This window comes from Rhea pennata, chromosome 5 (assembly GCF_028389875.1).
Source record: "Rhea pennata isolate bPtePen1 chromosome 5, bPtePen1.pri, whole genome shotgun sequence".
Taxonomy (NCBI): domain Eukaryota; kingdom Metazoa; phylum Chordata; class Aves; order Rheiformes; family Rheidae; genus Rhea; species Rhea pennata.
In genome coordinates, this window is record NC_084667.1 from 8,887,745 (window position 1) to 8,900,435 (window position 12,691).

A 12,691-nucleotide genomic window follows, 5' to 3' on the forward strand; every position below is an offset into this window, starting at 1 on the left:
CAGACAGAGGTTCATCATTTTGATTAACCTTTTATTTATAGGAAAAAGTGTCCTCATTCTTCGTAGAGCTCTATTCTTTACTGCAGAAGTAAACCAGTGTAGCCCTGCTATTGTGAGTTACTGGTGTGTAGAGATCGTTAATTTTGGTTTTGAATATGTTATACTGGAAATATTTTTTTTTAATTCGAATACCTGTAACTCATTTGTGTTCAACTGTTTAAGCTATTGTGCTTAGTTTATTTTACCTGACCAGCTTTATGGATCTGCACATAACGATATGCAGAAGCAATCTGCAGTGTACCTGCCTGATGCTACACAGAAGCTGCATTTAGGGTGTTGCTGCCCCTGGGACATATAACTCTGGTTTAGGTTAGTGGCATGTGTAAAACCAAGGAGAGAATAAAAAAGACGTAATAACTGAACATTATTATGGTAGAAAACTCAGAAGTAATGGTTGTCTAAGGGAAATAGGTTTTAAGGGCAAAACTCAATTTGTTTTAGCTAGTGCATATGCTTTCTCTTGTATGAAAACATTTAAATCAGCTTTTACATGATGTACTAATGCTGCTTTTTCTTTTGGAATAAATTAAATTTATCTGCACAGATGTTGAAAATTCTGCTCAACCTTCATCAAAGCTTTGCTTTATTTGTTTTTACATTAAACAAATTTATGTTGGGGACACACAGATAAATCAGGTTATGCTTGTATTTGTTTGTTTATTCCTCTGCCTGATGCAGTGACATAACAGGTTGAAAGGCAATACTGATGTCTTTAATCAAAGCTTTGACCTCCTCTTTACATACGGCCCCTTTTAAGAACCTTTACGATAGATGAGGATGAAATAAGCCATAAAATGTACATACTGTACTAATTCTAGTTACATGGGATCTACTTGCCACCACAAAAATTGTTATACTATGTCACTGCTTTAAATGCTGAAAATAGAATATTAAAAGATTAAAACTATGTTGTTATTCCTGCCTGTATCTTGCAGAAAGCTCATTTGTGTATTTTTTCAGTTTATCAGATGTAAACATCAACTTGAAGAATAGAAAAGAAACTACTGCATTTTTTTTTCTTTTTACAATGTTGTAGTCATTAGAACCTTAACATTGCAGCCAAATCCAGTTTTATGGAGTATTCTGTAGAGTGTGCTAATGAATTATGCCAAGCCAGAAAACAGAAGTGTGCATAAAACTGAATGATGTTCTCGCTGGCATATATAGACTTGCCAAGCATCTGCTCTTACAAACACTGTAATAAGGCCTGTTCTGAGCTTTAGGAATCGATGTAATTGTGTTGAATGTAGAAGTAAAACTTCCTCATATAGGAGGAATAGCACAATTATTATGGGTCACACTCTAGTGTGCAACATTCCCAGTGAGAAAGAACAAATTTTTCCTGTGCTCTGGGAACTGAACATTAGCAAGAGTTTTATAATATTCCCCTAAAACCTACTCAGAGCTAAATAAAACTTCTTATCTAAAGATGAAGAGAAAGAACCAAAGGTCTTACTGTGCACACTGATACTCATTACTATATCATAGTAGTATTGATAGTTCGTGAATACTTTTTATCTTACTTTGTTGCATTCACTCATTCAGAAAAGTGACTTTTTCCTAGTGTTTCCTCCGTGATTTCTCCACCTCACTGTGATTTTTAAGATAAATGTACCATCTAGTCTACTCCAGAAGACTATTCATGACTCTTTCCATGTACCTTTAAATCTTCCCCTTTAATTTCCATCTTACTCACTCACTCATTCACAGTATCCTCCCATCTATCCTTGATTCTTCTTTGAAAACCTGCCCTAGCCTTTCTACCTGCTTTTGCTTCTACAGACACTTTCCAGTGCTGCTTCCGAGAGGTGCTGTTTCACGTTCAGAACGTGTTCCTATTAACCCACCATATCAAGCAATCTTGCTGTTAGTCGAGTTTAAAAAGCCCTGTTAGGTCCCAGGCAGACTGTCCCCAAGTTTCCATAAATAGCACTTTGTTGTAACGCAGGAACATTGTGGCGCTGCTGCTCGTTCTGTTGGTTTGAAACACGGGTCATTTCCACAGACTGGGAATGTTGGTAGAGCACAGATCTAGTACAGCACAATCATTCCTGTGTATAGTGGATTTTTACAGCATTGCCTATAGTTTTACAGAGCCGTATGACAGCAGCGTATCTGTGCTACCAGAAAATAGGCATGGCCAATATTAGGAATCCTGGCTGTTATGGGGCAGTCCTGGTCATTACAGATACTGCAAGTTCATCCCTAGCTCGAGCAGCACTTCTGCGAGAAGGTCTTTTGAAGTCAAGGGGCTAGCTTCCCTCCTGTGCCAAACTCTACTTGGCTCGAGAAAAAAAAAACATGGCTAGCTCCCTATTCTCAAACTACAGTTTTTCTGGCAAAAGCTTGTACATCCTGCAAGTTGTTCTTACTTACCAGAGTTGAGTATGACTCCTCAAGCACTGGCAAAACATACGCAGAATTGAACTCAACTCAGCCTTTTATTTCAGCTGAAATAGCCCAACTATTTTGATAGCTTCTAAAGGGATCTTCTGCAGTTAGATAATAAATGCTGTGGGTAAATGACAGGTGTTAGAACCATCTTCTTGCTATTTTGAGGAAGAGATTATAAATACATTAAAAAAAATGCTGCTTAAGTAATAACTTAATATTACGAAATAAAATAGCAGGCTGCCCAGCTGAATTAAAAAATTACTCCTATCATAGTATTCTAAATCACAAAGGGCCACTTATTGCAGATTTGCCGGTTATTCAGAAATAACTGTTTTATTGAGTTGACAAAAGAAGAAACCTCAAGGGCTTGCTCTTTACAGTTGTGTGCGAGGAACCTAAAGCGGCCGGGTGAAAAATGAGCTCGCTAACAATGGGCGCTTGGCCGCGGCCTCGCCATTTACAGAGCAACTGTCTATCTGCTACGATCTGTATAAAATAGACCTCGCTTAGGTTAGGGAAAGGTCACAAGTTACACAAAGTTTGGATAGTCTAAATGCGTTACTCAAAACTAACTCTCCTGTGTATAGTAAATATTATTTGAACCTGTATTATTAAGAACATGCCAGGATTCAAAAGATTAAATAAGGAAGATGTAATTATGAGCTAAATAATAAACAGAGCAGCTTTAGTTCCCCTTGTGTTTTTTACTTTCCTGCTATTGTTTCATATATGACTGTTATACAAAGAGCAGCTTAGGTCAGCTACTATAAATTATGGTTTTAGTACAATAGTAATCTACTAAAATTATTTCAAAGCTGGATCAAAGAGCTTCAAAAGACTTTTTGAAAACTTTTCCATATAATAAAAAGACTTCATTCTGATGCCCTATTTCAATTTTTATAAACATTTCTTTCTTGATTTAGAATTACATCTTGCAGCTAGTTCTGTTGACACTATATTAGTGGAATGCACAAGATTTGCATAATTTATTTGCAACCTAAAATAAATATGAAATGGTAATATCAAATAACTTTTTTAAAAAATAAATTAGCTAGTGCATTTTGCAGGCTACATTTCTTTAGCTGATCTGTTTGAAAAGGTATTTTTAGAAAACCAGAAAGATTTCAAGTAAAGTAGTTTATCTGATTTTCTTCCCTTTGCAAACATACAAATCACATTTACAATGATAATAATTCTGCTTAGTAGCTTTTAGCTGAGATCATGCCCCATCTATAAAATTTTAGTCGCTCCTCCCTCTTGGACAGGCTTTCGCCTAATCTGAACAATCTCTTGTCATCTGCACAGATCCATAGATGTGGCATTGCAATGTCAAAACAAAATGAAATGTCGATGCAAGTGTATGGAGACAAAGTAACAATATTGAAACCATGTCAATGCACATCTACAGAGACCGTGTTACTCTGTCAGCATGATGCTAGGGAGATCACTTTGAAATGTTAAAATGAAATGAAACTAAGTCAATTAGGTAATAACAATTGCGGTTCAGGGATTAATTGGGGGCCTAAGATGAAGCCAATGGCCATTAACCCCAGCCGGTTATTAATTCCGAGAGAAATATCCTTGACTAAGGTTATTCTCATTATAAGGAAGTTTGAGGGGGGTTTCCATGTTGTATAAATACTTTTTGCTGTTACCTATAACAGTGACACCATAAAGTGCTGTGGTGAAGGTCATTATTGGACACTAGTGTTAAGTAGTCATAGAAAGTGAATCCCTCTAATACCAGACAAGCATTTCATTTTCCTTTTATAGCTTTTATCAGATTTATTTAACAGATTTTATCCCTATGTCCAGTTAAGTGTCTATAAACTAATGTTTTTACTAAAGCTTACTTACCTTTGAGAACTTTCCTAATGAAAATAATAGGAATAAGAAGAAGTGTCTAGTAGAGAATGGTACATTTGCACAGCAGCTATTACCTGCATGGCACAAGTATTCATCATTAACATAAAGCAGACATGCAAAACAGTCAAACAAGAACTACAAAACTATTTCTAACAATAGCAGAATGTGAAGTAATCAGTCATTTTTAAAAATACCTAAATAAATGTAAGGCCTAACAAGCACCGAGTAAAGGTTACAAACTTTATGCAAATTCAGGCTTTCAGAGTGTATGACTGCAGCATGCAGACGTGTAAGTGTGATTTATTATGATACTTAATATTCAATTTATACTATTGATAAGACAGTCTTATCAGGATCAATGCCTCTTTGTTCCAGCAAGCTGCACAAACACATACAAAGTCTCTTTGGGTCTCTGTCCCAAAAGAGTTGGCGTATGAGGTCAGAGCAAAGGAATACACTTGTTTATATAGTATATAAATGCTAACTATCCTTTCTGTACTGTATATCTATTATTTGTTGGCTTTTATAGATGTTTCTTGGTAGAAAACTTCAGGAAGGAGCAATAGACACTTATCTCTGTCTTATAGAATGGTCCCCCGTGTTCAAGGAGAAGTGTTGAGTAGAGTATAGAGACCTTCCAGCAAGTTGACAAGTAACGCTGATTTTGTCAGAGCATGGCACACAGAACTGGGTGACCTGCACCTCGAAAAGACCAGAGTAGGCCCTACTTAAACCAGCAAGTTTTAAACCTTGAACTGCAGTTTTCTGGGCTTTCTCTCCAGTGTGTAGCTGTATATAAGTGTTCTCAAATCACAAAATGCTTCAGGATTTAAGAGCATTTCTAAAAGCACTTTGAAATTTCCAGCCTCACACTTTCCATTTCAGCGTGATAACTCCATAATGAGTGGAACAAATAAAAATGGGTGAAATCAGTTTGTTTCCATATGCACTTCACTTAGCTACATTTTAAATGTCTTTGGCTTTGTATGACATAAAATGATTAAGTACATTTAGAAAAAAAGGCCTGACTATATATCATGAAAAAAAACGTAGGCGGAGTTGGCTCTCAAGTCATATAGTCCCATCCGTCCTCTGAGGCAAGACTGTCTATACAGATCAACTGAAATGTCTTTCTAACCTATTCTTAAAAAACTCCAGCAATGGAGATGCTTAGAAAGGTTATGGGAATCCATTCTGCTGTCCGTCTTTATTTAGTTACAAAGACTTTCCAATATCTAATCTAAATGCTTTTTTTTCTTTTGCTATAGAGTAAGCCTGTGCCATCTCATCCAATTATGAATGAATATAGAGAATAAAACTTACAATTGCTTTCTATTTCTGACCTTTTCCATGTTTGAATACTATTTTCTCAACTAAACAGCATGAATTCTTTCAACATTTTTTGTAGAATATGTTTTGAAAATTATGATCATTTTTGTTAGTTTGCACTGGTCTCTTCCAATTTGTCTACATTGTTTTGTTTTATTTTTAGAAATACAGTATCCAAAACACAGCCCTTCAGATAAGGCTTTATCAGATCTGGATAATGAAAAAGTTACTTTGTATATCTTATGTACAAATTGCCTACAAGTACATTCCCTCTATGACAAGTTAGTCACTTTTATTTAGTCTGGGGTCCTCTGTAATGCCCACATCTAGTTATAGCTCCAGTTCATAATCTTTTCATCTGATTCTTTTTTTTCCTTCTTGAACATATTACTTGGCAGTCCATTTTTAGTTTTACCTTGCTGAGTTCAAACTACTTCTGTGATCCATCAAGTTTAGGTTGAATTCTAATCCTGCCCTTTGAAAATGCTTGAAATGTTTGGTGTGATTTACAAAATGTTTTTTTAAGTATGCAGTCTATCTGAAGATGATAAATTAAAATATTCAGTCTCTGAGGTCTATTACATAAAGGAGTTTGATGGCTAGCTGTCACCAATTAAGTGTAATAGTAATGTACTGTATCCCTCATAGGATACACAAAACCCTCCAACATCAGTCTTCATGGTCAGTAACATGTGGCTTACAGCTCAGTTTGTGATATAAACATTTACTTAAAATACTTAGCAGAAGAAAACTTGCCAAATGGAGCAAAAAGCAACAACCAGTCCTTTTGCTTAGGTGGGCATTTGCCGTAAAGCTCCAAGCTCTTGATGCTCACAGTTGGGTTTGATGATCTTAACAATTCTGTTGTTGCTGGCCCGATTACTCAGCCAAACTGATGAGCTGATGCTGACTTGCTATGAAGTTGGAGGCTCCACTTAAACACAAAAATTTTCCTGTGCATCTTCACTTCACCCCAAGTGAAGTGAACTTACTTTCCGTAAGTTTTTGGTATAGGCAATCGAAGAGTCTTTTGTGCCCAGCAACCCGCAGCCCTTGGAGACTGTTAGCAATGTTTTCTGGCCTGACAGGCAGCTATGTCATGGGAGGGTGAGATAAAAGATTTATATATAGATTTATTTTTGTTTCCCGTTTACCTAATCTGTGCTGTATTCAGCTCAATGCAATTTGCAGTCCTGTCCATTAATGCTATGCGGAATTGAGCTTTATGCTCCTTGAACTCCAGGTAACTTAAGCAGATCTAACTAAATACTAACTAAAGACAAAGAGATGGAAACAGAGTCGTTAAGATTTGAGGAGCAGTGAAGAGTTTTGATGTCCCAGATAACAGGTATCTACCAATTACACTGAAAGAGTACTATTGAAGAGTCTGGGGTAGATACTTGTTATAACTTGTTACCTATAGGCTTTACTATGTAATTGGCAGTCTCCCCGTCTGTGTTTTGTAAGCTGCACATCTCCTTTTCCTTAGATCTTCAGTTACTCAGACCCAAGAAGAACTTCATCTGTGGCCTTGAGTTCATAGGAAATGAAAGTCATGAAAACTGAGAAAATAGACTGTGAGTTGGTTTTTTCCTCATACGTGCTCATCTCTGCCCCAGATGTGGTAATAGGGGCTACTCGTTCTTAGTTTCTTTCTGCTTGTACCATGCACTGTTAGATTGCATCAGAAACTACAAATTGGCCCAGCTCCACTGACATCTCTGTTTAAAACTATCATGCTGATTTAAGATTGCTGAGATCTTGCCCTATTATTTTTATATATTGACTGCATTTTGTTTAGCCTTATTGGTCTTCTGCTGAGGTTTTGTCATGTTAAAAACCTGTGTTTTCCAAAGTAGGTAAGGTGGCTATATCTCATCCCACCTTCTGGGACATGTTTAAAAGTTAAAGTGACTTCTAGTGACACACAGAGTCTATTCCACAGCAGTGCTTTCTGTGGCACAGGGACAGCAAATACCAGCACGATGAGCAGCAAGTAGGATAATAAGTTCTGGTGCTTAAATGGTGAGTCCAGAGATCAGAATTGCTTCACGCTCTCCAGTGCTCTTTCATTAATGAAATGGCTTCACACTTCCCCTATAGGCTTTTGCTCAAAATGATGATTGCTGTTTTCACCTATTAGTAACACACTTCAGTTGCAATTTTATTTTCCTGAGCAATGTTGCTATTCCATGCTTTTTTGCTACCTTCTTCCCTAATGCCCTACGTATTTCTGTTTCTTCTTTCTGTTTCTTGCTTCATTAAGAGAAGTGAAAGTCTTTCTGCACATGCCAAGCCCGGTTCTCGTAGCTAAATGACCACTTCTGAGGAGAAGCGGCTTAGCCAAACTCTAGCTCCAAACCTGGAGGTAACCTGCAGCCTCCAGAAGGGTGGCAGATGGAAGCCCCAGTGTCACCAGTGACTTAAACGGCAGCTGCCCTCTGCCCAGTCCTGGTCTGAAGCAGGAAGGGCGAGACTTTCTCAAGAACCCCTATAAAGCTGGCTAACACCTGGCTGGGTCGGGACACAGGTGCCCTATTCCCCATAGTTTTTTTCTGGAACAGGTTTTTTTCTGCAAGTGGCATTCAGTAAAAGATGCCATCTCTTAAACTGAAAGTAACCTCTGTCTGCCGGCACGCTCTGCTAGTTGTCTCTAGGATACTTATTTACTTTTTTTTTTTTTTTGGCTGCCTAGTTTTGATAATGAATTTTTCTATTATTTTTTTCATTTGTTGTAGTTTTCACTGTTTTTTCTTTCATCTGATTTAATTTGTTATTCTCCTCTTTTTCTAAGATGTCTTAGTCCAGGATTAAAAAAAAAAAAAAGAAGAAAAAAAAAAGAAAAAGTGTTCTTAAAGGCATAGCAGGCAGCATATTCACAACAGTGACACCTTAAAACTCTAATGTAGACAAGTTACTATTTTAGAAGTGTTAGCCAGTCTGCTGCATCACTGTGCTTCCCACTGATTTACTAACAATGTTAAAACACAACTTCCTCTGTCTCTTTAGCCCTTATTTAGCCTGTAAGTGACAGCTTCCTGTTTTTATAAATACTAACAGATAAACAGCAAACCATTTTCCAATTTCTTGGCCTCATATTTCCTTCAAAGATATCAAAAAGTATTTTCCTGAATTCTTTGGCAAGGTATGTTTCATGTGAATCTAGCGCAGAGGAAAACAAAGCAAAAGACCCATCTTAAGGCGAAAGCCACAGGTTTTCCAGACCTTAACAGTCAAGTGACAGAAGAACCAAGCTGTAATTCTGTTTTGATAGATTTAGCTGCTCTCAGCATCCAGGAGTATTACTGACCTTAGCAGAAAAAGGAGCCAGCCGCAATAGCTCAGGCCCTGAAAGCAGTGCTATGGTGTGTTCCCATAGTCTGCAGTTGTGCTCTGGTTTCTCGCGGGCTCTCTTCTCACGGTGGTGCTTTCTCTCAGCTCCGCAGGCCCAGATTGAGAGGCAGCGTGCGAAACTTAGTGCACTAGCTGAATGCCTTCCGTTTGCCAAGGTACTGAACGGGAAGATATTTTTCAATGGTTATTCCATTGTCTGCATTTCATCTTTTTCCATTGTTCTCACTCTGGCAAGTTCCACTCAACCACATGGCTGGAGCAACCTCATCTTTAGAAATACTCAACCACATGGCTGGGGTAACATCATCTTTAGAAATGCCCCTGATCCAGTTTATCTCCTTAAGTTGTGGAGCAAGATCTCCTCCTGTGCTGTAAACCAATGCTTCAGTTCTTAAAAACACATGTGTGTGTGTGTGTGTGTGTGTGTGTGTACACATATATATATATATATGTATACACATACATAAAAACACATCCATATAAAAACACACACATACATATACAGACACATATACACACATATTTCTCCTGTTTGTATATAGCTTCTGCCAAAAATACCATGATATAGGTACTACAAGAATACTGGCAGGTTTTACACATCTGAGTGACATACAAACTAAGCTGTATGGCAGATGATCACCCTGGAGGTGCGCGGGTTTGTCATAACATAAAGGTATCTTTAAGCTGATAAAATTACCTCCATGTGCCATTATTAATTTAGTGAAAAGGAAGCATAAAATACTATTTGAATTAAATCCAAAGCAGGAAAAAAAAAAAAGAGAGAGAGAGAGAGAGAAGACAACAAACAAACTCCACAGCATTCAGAGATGTAACTGATTTGTTCCAGAATTGTTCACTGGCTGATCTACAGCATATTGTGACATTATTTTGTTCATGTTTTAGAAGATATGTCTTGAATCACTGAACCAACCCAAAACATAAATCTCATCAGATCAGAGAAGTGCTGAACAATTTTCAAATAATTGGATGGGTGCTGATGTTGGGCTGCTTGCAAGACACAAACCAGCCATTCTTCCAGATTTCTAAACATTTGAAAGCTCAACACGGTGCTTCTCCATAGGAGATAAAGAATGCATGGCTGACCTGAACTAAGAATTGAATGGAGAGAAGTGCCTTATAACGCACTTCTCCGCCTGTTCATATATTTCACTGTTCCTCCCATTAGGTAATGAACTAACCACTTATTTTAATAAGATAGAGGTTAAGACAAACATTTGAATCTACAGATGAATACAGCTATAATGAAATAGTAATACAGTGACGTTCTACTTCCCTTGTGTCCCAATGAGGGATTTTAGGTGTGCTTCGTTTGCAGTTTGGGATTTTTTGTGTTTAGCTGTTGCTTTGGGGATTTGGCAGGGGGGTTGTTTGGTTTTTGTTTTTGTTTGATGCTCCTCATTTCCCAGTTTTAGCAAGGAAAAGAAAGAAGACAGAACTACAGTACTTCAAGAAAAATAAATAAATAAAAAAAAAGACATTGCCAGGAACACTAGGAGGTCAAGATAGACACAGTGAGAGGCCTGATAATTTGATTAGAAAGTCAGTTCGCATGGTATCTCCAGATTGAGAAGACTATCGCTGATGACATGGTCTGAATATAATGTTGGAACGATGCAGCTAATACCAAACAAAGGCGGCCAGCAGGACTCCTGTTTCCAGCATAACGTGTAATATGGAACTGCTAGAGCTGGACTGTCAGAGCCTGAAGTGCCTGTTAGATAGGACTTTTTACTTGTAAGATTCATAGAAATAATTCAGGCAGAATGAAATCAGAACTCCATGAACTGCAAGATGATATTCCTCGTTAGGGGGTCTGGTTTATCCTTATCTCCCTCTGTGAGTAATCAGGCGCAAGACAAAAAGCCCAACAAGCGTGCTGGTAAAGAGAGCAGCGATACACGTTGCTCAGGTTCTAGACTAATCAGGGATTGAGAGCTTGGATTTATACAGCAAGTTCATACCAAACTGTTTTACTCGGAGAAGTAAAGCTTGAAGTTAAAGAAGGCGAGCGAAGCCGTGCGGGTGCAGAGAGCGTTCCCAGCTGTAGCATCTGGAACGCATCACGGGCATGTTCCACGACTACTGTATGGTGCCATACCTCAACTACCTCTGCTGTCAATGCAGGGAGACAGGCTTTGGCCCTAATAGTGATTCCATCTGGGAGAGCCTTCTAAAAAATTTCCTCAAAAGTTTATAGTTTGAAGTACAAAACCATTTTGTGTGCAACATAAGTATCTAATTACCTCATCTGAGACTATGAAACAACTTAATCGTACAGAGCCATCTTTTGTATAAAGGCATAAAACTTCCATCAGTAAAAATATGTACAGAGCTATGAATTTTATGAAGATTGTTGCCTTGGACAGCTCGTGTGTGAGAATTATGTACAGCAGAATTAATAATAGCTGGATGATCTAAGTTTGCATCTGAGTATATTATACACCTTGGAAGGTATTTAACTTTTGGGTTTCCTGGAGCAGACAAGCTATGGTAACTAGGCAGAAAGGGATCACTGCAAACAAAAGCAGCAGAGTATGATGAATATTCAAGTTGTGAATAGTATGCCCTGAAGACACCATTGGGACTTTCTCTATTTTCTAGCGCACTTATACTTTAAGGTTACAAAGTGGCTCTTTACTTTTATAAACTAGAGAAGTTAATCCATATTCCAAAAATAGACCAGTCACAGCAATAGCAAAAAAAAAAAGAAAAAAAGAAAAAAAGAAAAGAAAAAAAAAGAAAAAAAAGGAAAAAAGATTAAGTACCTGCCTCTGACTTCAAAAAAAGGCCTGGATTCTTTCAGCTATATAAAAAACGCATGCTGAGAAGCCCCAGTGAGTGAACTCCAACTTTTGTTCTGCTAATAGTATTTAAGGGTTGGTGAATTATTTTTCTGATGTAATTTTTGTTACACCACTTTTAAGATATTAGTTTTCTCACTGCTCCTTTAACACAGATAAACTGAGGCATTAAAGCTAAGTTTATTGCCAAAGATTGCACTGTAATAATATACACAGTGGATAGTACCACAGATTCTAAGTCCATCATTCTAAACACCTGTATTTTGCTTATTTAGTTTAACGCTTGTTTTTTGTTGTTGTTGTTTTGGTTTTGTTTCCCACAGAGCTTTTGGAGGCAATCTTTGTACTGCAAGAACCAAAGTAATGGCAATGTATACGTCTGTTCTTGTTGTGTGTAGAAACTGAAATTTCTCCAAGACAAAGCAAAATGAAGGTTGCTATATGCTGAGTCTGAAAAGGACTTTGCAAATATGGCAGCACATGCGGATATTTGTACCTTAGATTGCGCAGTGAAATTCAGTAGTGTTAACAACAGAAATTAGCTGCTTAATTTAGAAAGACAGGGACTACAATTTCAAAGCACAGTATGCAATACATATACTACAATCTGCAACAGATACCTTGTCTCATCTTCCAAGAAATGAATTGATAAATCAAGAGTGGGATTTTCTAGTGCAATCAGAAATAGTTTAACTCTTCTCCTCCGGACATCACTTACCAATTATTTCACAGGAATCTAAGCTAAGCCAATTGCCAAATGCCTTTGAAAATTTTTATCCAACTTGCTGGAATACTTCAGTTTGTAATAAAATGCACCTGTTTGGGGTGCTGATTTTTTTGTTTATTTGTTTTTGTTTCAAAGCTAG

General features: G+C 37.5%; 1 protein-coding gene across 2 annotated transcripts in view; it reads left to right on the forward strand.

Annotated features, from left to right (window-relative positions):
• Positions 1-12,220, forward strand: part of CDIN1 (CDAN1 interacting nuclease 1) — a 139,085-nt gene extending 126,865 nt beyond the window's left edge. Inside the window, exons 12-15 of one of the 2 annotated variants that reach the window (XR_009958611.1) lie at positions 7,139-7,226; positions 7,615-7,674; positions 9,088-9,158; positions 12,149-12,220. The gene's annotated coding sequence lies outside the window, so the exon portion shown is untranslated. Of the gene's footprint in view, positions 1-4,907; positions 4,958-7,138; positions 7,227-7,614; positions 7,675-9,087; positions 9,159-12,148 lie in introns of those variants that run through there. The other variant, XM_062577580.1, reaches the window with a different exon arrangement.
• Positions 12,221-12,691: the final 471 nt, after the last annotated feature.